This window comes from Triticum aestivum, chromosome 2B (genome assembly GCF_018294505.1).
Source record: "Triticum aestivum cultivar Chinese Spring chromosome 2B, IWGSC CS RefSeq v2.1, whole genome shotgun sequence".
NCBI classification, from domain to species: Eukaryota; Viridiplantae; Streptophyta; class Magnoliopsida; order Poales; family Poaceae; genus Triticum; species Triticum aestivum.
In genome coordinates, this window is record NC_057798.1 from 362,509,246 (window position 1) to 362,520,767 (window position 11,522).

The window sequence follows — 11,522 nt, forward strand, 5'->3', positions numbered from 1 at the left end:
ACATCAAACTACTGTTTTTGTGTATCCTGCATCTATCGCTTATGATGAGACAGTCAGGCACGTGGGTTAATATGAGACGCAATACTCTTATAAAGAATGCAATTTCATCCTCTCCACATGATTCTCAAGAAAAAGCAAGCCTAATTGAAGATATTGAACGTAGCTCTGTACTTGAAGACCGCACTTCCCCTACACGACCATCACAGGTTGCTCTAACTTCACAGTGTGATATGTGGTTGCATGTTGAATACGGTGTCTAGCTTGTAATGCTTCTAATTTGGGTAATTGCATCTGCTTAGATTACACACTATACCTATGAATATGACATGCCTTCCTATTTTTGGTACACACTACATCTATGTGTTAACCTTGTTCTTACATGAAACTACCTCTCTTCTGTATCCTGCATCAATCACTTACGATGAGTCACCTTTATTCGTTGCATATTGCATATTATTTCTAGCTTGTTGCCATGTATTGCTTCTAATTTGGTCAAATACATTTTTAGGGCACCCTTTTAATTTGGTAGAGTGATATTGGTTTCATCTTTCATATGGTTTCTAGCTTGCATTGATTCTAACAAGTTCAAGCACCTTGTGCTTAGTTTACACTTTATACATCATACGTGTCAATATGTCATGCCGTCATGTTTTTCATACATATTCCATCCTCCTATCATGCGGCTGCCTTACATGAAAGTAGTGTTCGTCAATATCATGCATCAATGAGTTCTGAAGAGCAAATTTTATTCCTTTTTCTTGTGGGTTTGACTTGACAAGGCAAAATCAAGAAAGAGGAAGGAAAAGAGTAAGGAAGGCGATGATGGTGGTCCTCTACAGCAACATAAACAGAGCATCTGTACCGATTTTCCTTGTACTGATAGTGCATTATAAGGTCCAAGTCTCAGCTCCCCTACTCCACCATCCAAGGTGCTTACTCCAACTTGGCAGTGTGATATCTGATTGCATGTTGCATATGGTGTCTAGCTCGTATTGCTCCTAATTTGTGTAAACTGCATCTGCTTAGCTTACACATGATACATGTGAATATGACACGCTTTCTTGTTTTTGGTACATACTATATCTGTCTATCACACCATGTTCTTACATGAAACTACTTTTCTTTTGTATCCTGCATCAGTCACTTATGATGGGACACCTTTAAGTTGGCAGAGTGATATTGGTTTGCGTCTTGAATATGATTTCTAGCATGTATTGCTTCTAGATTGATGAACGCCACCTATGACAAGACAATTTTAACTCGGCAGAGTGATATTGATTGCACCTTTCATATGGTGTCTTGCAGTGTTTCTAATTTGTTGAAGTGCCTTCTTGATAGAGGCGAGGGTGTCCCGATCTTTCGATGAGATGATAACTATCGATTTGGTGGAGACGACTTTGACGATCCGACTACAAACGTGCACGACGTTGCGCCTTAGCAATCGCTAAACCAATCTCTTGAGGTTACTGACGATGCCGGAAGCACGGTCAGCCTGACCACGAAGGTCTATTCCTGCAAGCAATCGAAGAACGAGCAAGAATATGATAAAGCAATCTGAATATTGCAAATATATATGAGGTATTGATAATGGTGGGGATCCGTAAGCGGTCTTGGTCTGGTCGTTGGACACAAACGAAGTACACGAAGTTGCAATGGCTAACTTTTAACTAAACAAATCCCAAAGTCTAAACGATGCCCTAAGGGCTGTATATATGGAGGAAGAGGGGGAGAATTTCGTGGCCCTTGGTGGAGGGGTCCGAAATCAACCCTATCTCTTGTTTCCCCACACATACGGACTCTAAAAATAGCCTATACTTATGTATTTCGAAATTACATGGGCCTGGCCCAATAATAAGGTGACGCAGCACCTAAAATAGCCTCGGGACGAAATTTATGAAGTGGCGTCTTGTATATTTCGTCCAAGGCTTCATGCACCCATTATGGTGGCTTCAAAGTCCTGAAATCATCACTTGTAACTCCGTTCTTGTTTCCCTTGCGCATGCCATCATCTCCATGCTTGTTCTTGCTCCAATGTTCATCCTTCTCCAAGCTAGGCCCTTCATTTGTAAGCAAAACAAATGTATCCAATTTAGGCAGCATCATATTCTCATGAACATTAGAATCATTACCAAGAAACGAAAGTACCTGGTAATTTAGATGGCGTGCACGAGCTCTAGTGATTGGTCCAGTATGTATAGCAGCAGGGGCTGTGGGTGTAACAATTGTATTGATGTCCTCATCATCCTCCCCTTCTTGAAATGAAGTCGTCCTCGACGGAAGTTCATCTTCCTCACCCAAATAAGGCTTCAAATCTGCAATGTTAAAAGTGGGACTAACCCCAAAATCTGCAGGCAGCTCAAGTTTATATGCATTATCATTTATTTTCTCTAACACCTTAAAGGGACCATCAGCACGTGGCATTAACTTTGATTTGCGCAAATCAGGAAATCTATCCTTACGCAAATGTAACCAAACAAGATCTCCAGGTGCAAACACAACATGTTTTCTACCCTTATCTCCAGCAAGTTTATATTTAGCATTCATGCGCTCAATGTTTTCCTTAGTTAACTCATGCATTTTTAAAATCAATTCAGCACGTTGTTTAGCATCAAAATTAACCTTCTCCGAAGATGGAAGAGGCAACAAATCAATAGGTGCACGAGGTAGGAAACCATACACAACTTCAAAAGGGCACATCTTAGTAGTAGAATGCATTGAATGATTATAAGCAAATTCAATATGAGGCAAGCATTCCTCCCACATTTTCTTATTATTCTTCAAAACAGCCCTAAGCATAGTAGACAACGTTCTATTGACTACTTCAGTTTGTCCATCAGTTTGGGGGTGACAAGTAGTACTAAAAAGCAGTTTAGTCCCCAACTTAGCCCATAAACATCTCCAAAAGTGGCTAAGAAATTTAGTATCACGATCTGAAACAATAGTATTTGGCACACCATGCAAGCGAATAATTTCACGAAAGAACAAATCAGCAAGATTAACAGCATCATCGCTTTTATGACATGGTATAAAGTGTGCCATTTTCGAGAATCTATCCACGACAACAAATATGCTATCCCTCCCCTTCTTTGTTCGAGGTAAACCTAAAACAAAGTCCATAGATATATCCTCCCAAGGAACACTAGGTACAGGCAAAGGCATATATAAACCATGAGGATTGAGTCGTGACTTAGCTTTTTGACATGTAGTGCATCGAGCAATAAAACGCTCAACATCCCGTCTCATCTTTGGCCAAAAGAAATGTGTAGCAAGTACGTCCTCCGTCTTCTTCACGCCAAAGTGTCCCATTAATCCTCCTCCATGCGCCTCCTGCAACAACAAAAGACGAACGGAGCTAGCTGGAATGCATAGCTTGTTAGCACGAAACACAAATCCATCGTTAACGACAAACTTGTTCCACATTCTTCCTTCTTTACAATTCTGCATTACATCTTTAAAATCAGCATCATGCAGATATTGATCTTTGATGGTCTCCAAACCAAATATTTTGAAGTCAAGTTGTGAAAGCATAGTATAGCGACGAGACAAAGCATCAGCAATAACATTTTCTTTTCCCTTCTTGTGTTTAATGACATAAGGGAAAGTTTCAATGAATTCAACCCATTTAGCATGTCTACGATTCAGTTTAGCTTGACTTTTAATATGTTTCAAAGATTCATGATCAGAATGTATAACAAATTCTTTGGGCCATAAGTAATGTTGCCATGTTTCTAAAGTCCGAACAAGAGCATATAATTCTTTATCATAAGTAGAATAATTCAGACTAGGCCCACTCAATTTTTCAGAAAAGTATGCAACAGGTTTGCCATCTTGTAATAACACACCTCCTAATCCAATTCCACTAGCATCACATTCAAGCTCAAAAGTCTTATTAAAATCAGGAAGTTGGAGTAAAGGAGCATGTGTCAACTTATCTTTCAATACCGTGAAGGCTTCTTCCTGTGCGGTACCCCAAACAAAAGGCACATCCTTCTTTGTAAGCTCGTTGAGAGGTGCAGCAATGGTGCTGAAATCTCTCACAAAACGCCGATAGAATCCAGCGAGGCCAAGAAAACTCCTCACTTGTGTGACCGTTTTGGGCTGCGGCCAACTCTCAATAGCTTCAATCTTGGCTTTATCAACTTCAATTCCCTGTGGAGTAACAACATAGCCAAGAAAAGATACTCGGTCGGTGCAAAAGGTGCACTTCCCAAGGTTACCAAACAAACGTGCATCACGTAGAGCAATAAAAACAGCACGTAAATGTTCCAAATGTTCCTCCAAAGATCTGCTATAAATCAATATGTCATCAAAGTAAACTACCTGATAGAGGCGAGGGTGTCCCGATCTTTCGATGAGATGATAACTATCGATTTGGTGGAGACGACTTTGACGATCCGACTACAAACGTGCACGACGTTGCGCCTTAGCAATCGCTAAACCAATCTCCTGAGGTTACTGACGATGCCGGAAGCACGGTCAGCCTGACCACGAAGGTCTATTCCTGCAAGCAATCGAAGAACGAGCAAGAATATGATAAAGCAATCTGAATATTGCAAATATATATGAGGTATTGATAATGGTGGGGATCCGTAAGCGGTCTTGGTCTGGTCGTTGGACACAAACGAAGTACACGAAGTTGCAATGGCTAACTTTTAACTAAACAAATCCCAAGGAAAAGCTACTAGATGGATCTACTTATATAGGAGCAAGGGGTGGCGGCCAAGGAGGTGGGACGACGTCCCAAGGCAGCCTAAAACTAAATCTAGGTCGTACAAGGCCAATGGGCCCAAGTGGAGGTGATGTAACACCTTTGGACTTGTAGTTTGACTCGGATTCTGCTGCAGCATCAGATTGTTTCGTCCACAACTCAACGCTCCGGACGAATTTGAAGGTGATTCTAATTGGGTTGGAAAGTGCACGAAATCTAGTTTCCAACAAAAAAAGAATCACCCAATTCGGAGTCCGTATGAAAAACTTGTGTCCGTTTTGAGTCAGGTGTGTCTGTGCAGTCCGAATCTGAATCCAGAACGTGAGAGACTTGGACTCTATCTTCTCTTGGGCCAAAAGTGACGTGAGAGAACTTTTTGGACAGCAAATAAACATCTCTTTCTTCCTTATCTTCATATGTGGATTGTACAAATGTCCCATACACCTGCAATTAGACAAAACACAAAAGTGTGTGAAGTATTTTTGTTCTGTATAACATAAATAGATTATTGAATAGTTTGCACTAGAAATCACCTGACAAATATGCATATATGCAATATTTTTGGTCATATCCAAGGTAGTCATGTCCTCATCATACGTCCTCCGTCTTCTTCACGCCAAAGTGTCCCATTAATCCTCCTCCATGCGCCTCCTGCAACAACAAAAGACGAACGGAGCTAGCTGGAATGCATAGCTTGTTAGCACGAAACACAAATCCATCGTTAACAACAAACTTGTTCCACATTCTTCCTTCTTTACAATTATGCATTACATCTTTAAAATCAGCATCATGCACATATTGATCTTTGATGGTCTCCAAACCAAATATTTTGAAGTCAAGTTGTGAAAGCATAGTATAGCGACGAGACAAAGCATCAGCAATAACATTTTCTTTTCCCTTCTTGTGTTTAATGACATAAGGGAAAGTCTCAATGAATTCAACCCATTTAGCATGTCTACGATTCAGTTTAGCTTGACTTTTAATATGTTTCAATGATTCATGATCAGAATGTATAACAAATTCTTTGGGCCATAAATAATGTTGCCATGTTTCTAAAGTCCGAACAAGAGCATATAATTCTTTATCATAAGTAGAATAATTCAGACTAGGCCCACTCAATTTTTCAGAAAAGTATGCAACACGTTTGCCATCTTGTAATAACACACCCCCTAATCCAATTCCACTAGCATCACATTCAAGCTCAAAAGTCTTATTAAAATCAGGAAGTTGGAGTAAAGGAGCATGTGTCAACTTATCTTTCAATACCGTGAAGGCTTCTTCCTGTGCGGTACCCCAAAGAAAAGGCACATCTTTCTTTGTAAGCTCATTGAGAGGTGCAGCAATGGTGCTGAAATCTCTCACAAAACGCCTAAAGAATCCAGCGAGGCCAAGAAAACTCCTCACTTGTGTGACCGTTTTGGGCTGCGGCCAACTCTCAATGGCTTCAATCTTGGCTTTATCAACTTCAATTCCCTGTGGAGTAACAACATAGCCAAGAAAAGATACTCGGTCGGTGCAAAAGGTGCACTTCCCAAGGTTACCAAACAAACGTGCATCACGTAGAGCAATAAAAACAGCACGTAAATGTTCCAAATGTTCCTCCAAAGATCTGCTATAAATCAATATGTCATCAAAGTAAACTACCACAAATCGTCCAATGAAAGCACGTAAAACTTCGTTCATTAATCTCATGAAAGTACTAGGTGCATTAGTTAACCCAAAAGGCATGACTAACCACTCATATAATCCAAACTTAGTTTTAAATGCTGTTTTCCATTCATCTCCCAATTTCATACGAATTTGATGGTAGCCACTCATATAACCTTTGTCGAGAAGCTCTTGTACTTGACGCATAATCTCCTTCGTCTCCTCTGGATTGGTACGGTATGGTGCACGGTTTGGCAGTGAAGCACCGGGAATTAAGTCGATCTGATGCTCAATCCCTCGAATAGGCGGTAATCCCGGTGGCACGTCTTGTGGAAAAACGTCAGCGAACTCCTGCAAAATGTTAGTGACAGCAGGAGGCAAAGAGGAAGGCACGTCCTCGAATGAAAATAATGCCTCTTTGCACACAAAAGCATAGCAAACAGATTTGCTGAAATCTAGCTCATCAATATCAGATTTGGTGGCAAATAAACATGCACTTTTCAATTTAATTTCAGAAGCAACACTAGATGGTTTATTATTAGGCTTCATTTGTTGCTCAAATTCTTTTGCCACAATCTGATTTTCACTCTTATTCTTCTCCTGTTGTGCTTTATTAGCTCTATTAATATCATCTTTCAAAATGGAATCAGGAGTCATAGGACGCAAAGTAATATTTTTATCCTTATGAACAAGAGTATAGTGATTGTTTCTACCATGGTGTACAGAATTTTTATCAAATTGCCATGGTCTACCAAGTAATAAGGAACATGCTTGCATAGGTACCACATCACAATCAACATAATCAGCATATGTAGAGATACTAAAATGCACACGAACAGTACGTGTTACCTTAACCTTGCCGCTGTTGTTGAACCATTGGATGTAGTAAGGATGGGGATGTGGTCTTGTGGTGAGAGAAAGCTTCTCCACCATCTCCATGCTAGCCAAGTTGTTGCAGCTCCCTCCGTCTATGATGACGCGCACAGAACGTTCCTTCACAACTCCCTTGGTATGGAACAAATTGTGCCTCTGATTTTGCTCAGCTTGTGTGACCTGCACACTCAAAACACGTTGAGCAACTAAACATTCATACCTGTCAGCATCTTCAGGAGCCATGTATTGCGTCTCACTCCTTTTTTTCTCTTGTTTTTTTTTCTCTCTTTTTTTTTCTCCCTCTTTCCAAAACAAACTACATAAGATGCAGATTGGATCAAGTGAAGATGTGAACGATCTCAACTATTATTATGACAATGAATGATGGGTAGCACGTGGTGGAAATTGATGGATGGGTGGTGGACAGCGGAAGAGATAATGATGCAGCGGTGGCGTGACTAATGTGAACAGAACTCGAAACTCTAAACGAACTAGACACTAAGACCAGCAACTCGACACGACGATGCAATCGATAATTCAATTATGCAATCAATGAAAAGAAAATTGCAAAGGCTCAGACTGGCTTGGACCAAGGATGAATAGATCTAACTCTTTTTGTGGCTTTTTCTTGGACAATAGGTAAGAAAATAAATCTAATCTAGGAAAAACTGGAAATTCTCACCGAGCAACCTGAAAACTGATACCACTTGATAGAGGCGAGGGTGTCCCGATCTTTCGATGAGATGATAACTATCGATTTGGTGGAGACGACTTTGATGATCCGACTACAAACGTGCACGACGTTGCGCCTTAGCAATCGCTAAACCAATCTCTTGAGGTTACTGACGATGCCGGAAGCACGGTCAGCCTGACCATGAAGGTCTATTCCTGCAAGCAATCGAAGAACGAGCAAGAATATGATAAAGCAATCTGAATATTGCAAATATATATGAGGTATTGATAATGGTGGGGATCCGTAAGCGGTCTTGGTCTGGTCGTTGGACACAAACGAAGTACACGAAGTTGCAATGGCTAACTTTTAACTAAACAAATCCCAAAGTCTAAACGATGCCCTAAGGGCTGTATATATGGAGGAAGAGGGGGAGAATTTCGTGGCCCTTGGTGGAGGGGTCCGAAATCAACCCTATCTCTTGTTTCCCCACACATACGGACTCTAAAAATAGCCTATACTTATGTATTTCGAAATTACATGGGCCTGGCCCAATAATAAGGTGACGCAGCACCTAAAATAGCCTCGGGACGAAATTTATGAAGTGGCGTCTTGTATATTTCGTCCAAGGCTTCATGCACCCATTAAGGTGGCTTCAAAGTCCTGAAATCATCACTTGTAACTCCGTTCTTGTTTCCCTTGCGCATGCCATCATCTCCATGCTTGTTCTTGCTCCAATGTTCATCCTTCTCCAAGCTAGGCCCTTCATTTGTAAGCAAAACAAATGTATCCAATTTAGGCAGCATCATATTCTCATGAACATTAGAATCATTACCAAGAAACGAAAGTACCTGGTAATTTAGTTGGCGTGCACGAGCTCTAGTAATTGGTCCAGTATGTATAGCAGCAGGGGCTGTGGGTGTAACAATTGTATTGATGTCCTCATCATCCTCCCCTTCTTGAAATGAAGTCGTCCTCGACGGAAGTTCATCTTCCTCACCCAAATAAGGCTTCAAATCTGCAATGTTAAAAGTGGGACTAACCCCAAAATCTGCAGGCAGCTGAAGTTTATATGCATTATCATTTATTTTCTCTAACACCTTAAAGGGACCATCAGCACGTGGCATTAGCTTTGATTTGCGCAAATTAGGAAATCTATCCTTACGCAAATGTAACCAAACAAGATCTCCAGGTGCAAACACAACATGTTTTCTACCCTTATCTCCAGCAAGTTTATATGTAGCATTCATACGCTCAATGTTTTCCTTAGTTAACTCATGCATTTTTAAAATCAATTCAGCACGTTGTTTAGCATCAAAATTAACCTTCTCCGAAGATGGAAGAGGCAACAAATCAATAGGTGCACGAGGTAGGAAACCATACACAACTTCAAAAGGGCACATCTTAGTAATAGAATGCAATGAACGATTATAAGCAAATTCAATATGAGGCAAGCATTCCTCCCACATTTTCTTATTATTCTTCAAAACAGCCCTAAGCATAGTAGACAACGTTCTATTGACTACTTCAGTTTGTCCATCAGTTTGGGGTGACAAGTAGTACTAAAAAGCAGTTTAGTCCCCAACTTAGCCCATAAACATCTCCAAAAGTGGCTAAGAAATTTAGTATCACGATCTGAAACAATAGTATTTGGCACACCATGCAAGCGAATAATTTCACGAAAGAACAAATCAGCAACATTAACAGCATCATCGCTTTTATGACATGGTATAAAGTGTGCCATTTTCGAGAATCTATCCACGACAACAAATATGCTATCCCTCCCCTTCTTTGTTCGAGGTAAACCTAAAACAAAGTCCATAGATATATCCTCCCAAGGAACACTAGGTACAGGCAAAGGCATATATAAACCATGAGGATTGAGTCGTGACTTAGCTTTTTGACATGTAGTGCAGCGAGCAATAAAACGCTCAACATCCCGTCTCATCTTTGGCCGAAAGAAATGTGTAGCAAGTACGTCCTCCGTCTTCTTCACGCCAAAGTGTCCCATTAATCCTCCTCCATGCGCCTCCTGCAACAACAAAAGACGAACGGAGCTAGCTGGAATGCATAGCTTGTTAGCACGAAACACAAATCCATCGTTAACAACAAACTTGTTCCACATTCTTCCTTCTTTACAATTCTGCATTACATCTTTAAAATCATCATCAATCACATATTGATCTTTGATGGTCTCCAAACCAAATATTTTGAAGTCAAGTTGTGAAAGCATAGTATAGCGACGAGACAATGCATCAGCAATAACATTTTCTTTTCCCTTCTTGTGTTTAATGACATAAGGGAAAGTTTCAATGAATTCAACCCATTTAGCATGTCTACGATTCAGTTTAGCTTGACTTTTAATATGTTTCAAAGATTCATGATCAGAATGTATAACAAATTCTTTGGGCCATAAATAATGTTGCCATGTTTCTAAAGTCCGAACAAGAGCATATAATTCTTTATCATAAGTAGAATAATTCAGACTAGGCCCACTCAATTTTTCAGAAAAGTATGCAACAGGTTTGCCATCTTGTAATAACACACCTCCTAATCCAATTCCACTAGCATCACATTCAAGCTCAAAAGTCTTACTAAAATCAGGAAGTTGGAGTAAAGGAGCATGTGTCAACTTATCTTTCAATACCGTGAAGGCTTCTTCCTGTGCGGTACCCCAAACAAAAGGCACATCCTTCTTTGTAAGCTCGTTGAGAGGTGCAGCAATGGTGCTGAAATCTCTCACAAAACGCCTATAGAATCCAGCGAGGCCAAGAAAACTCCTCACTTGTGTGACCGTTTTGGGCTGCGGCCAACTCTCAATAGCTTCAATCTTGGCTTTATCAACTTCAATTCCCTGTGGAGTAACAACATAGCCAAGAAAAGATACTCGGTCGGTGCAAAAGGTGCACTTCCCAAGGTTACCAAACAAACGTGCATCACGTAGAGCAATAAAAACAGCACGTAAATGTTCCAAATGTTCCTCCAAAGATCTGCTATAAATCAATATGTCATCAAAGTAAACTACCACAAATCGTCCAATGAAAGCACGTAAAACTTCGTTCATTAATCTCATGATAGTACTGATAGAGGCAAAGGTGTCCCGTCTTTCGATGAGATGGTGGATTTCGCTTTGGTGGAAGTCGACTTTGACGATCCGACTACGAACGTGCGAGGACGTCGCGCCTTAGCAATCGCTAAACCAACTCCGAGAGGTTATTGACCACGCCGGAGCACGATCAACCTGACCACGAAGGTCTGTTTCCTGCGAGCAAACAAAGAACAAGCAAGAAACTAAGATTGCAATCTGGATATTGCGAATATAAGATGAAAGCTTTATTGATCAAGGTGGGGTTCTGTGACGCCTTTGTCTGGTCGTTGAACACAAACGAAGTACGCGAAGTTGCAGCTATGGCGAACTTTTAATCTAAACAAAACCCAAAGTCTAAACGATGCCCTAAGGGCTGTATATATGGAGGAAGAGGGGGGGAATTTCGTGGCCCTTGGTGGAGGGGTCCGAAATCAACCCTATCTCTTGTTTCCCCACACATACGGACTCTAAAAATAGCATATACTTATGTATTTCGAAATTACATGGGCCTGGCCCAATAATAAGGTGACGCAGCA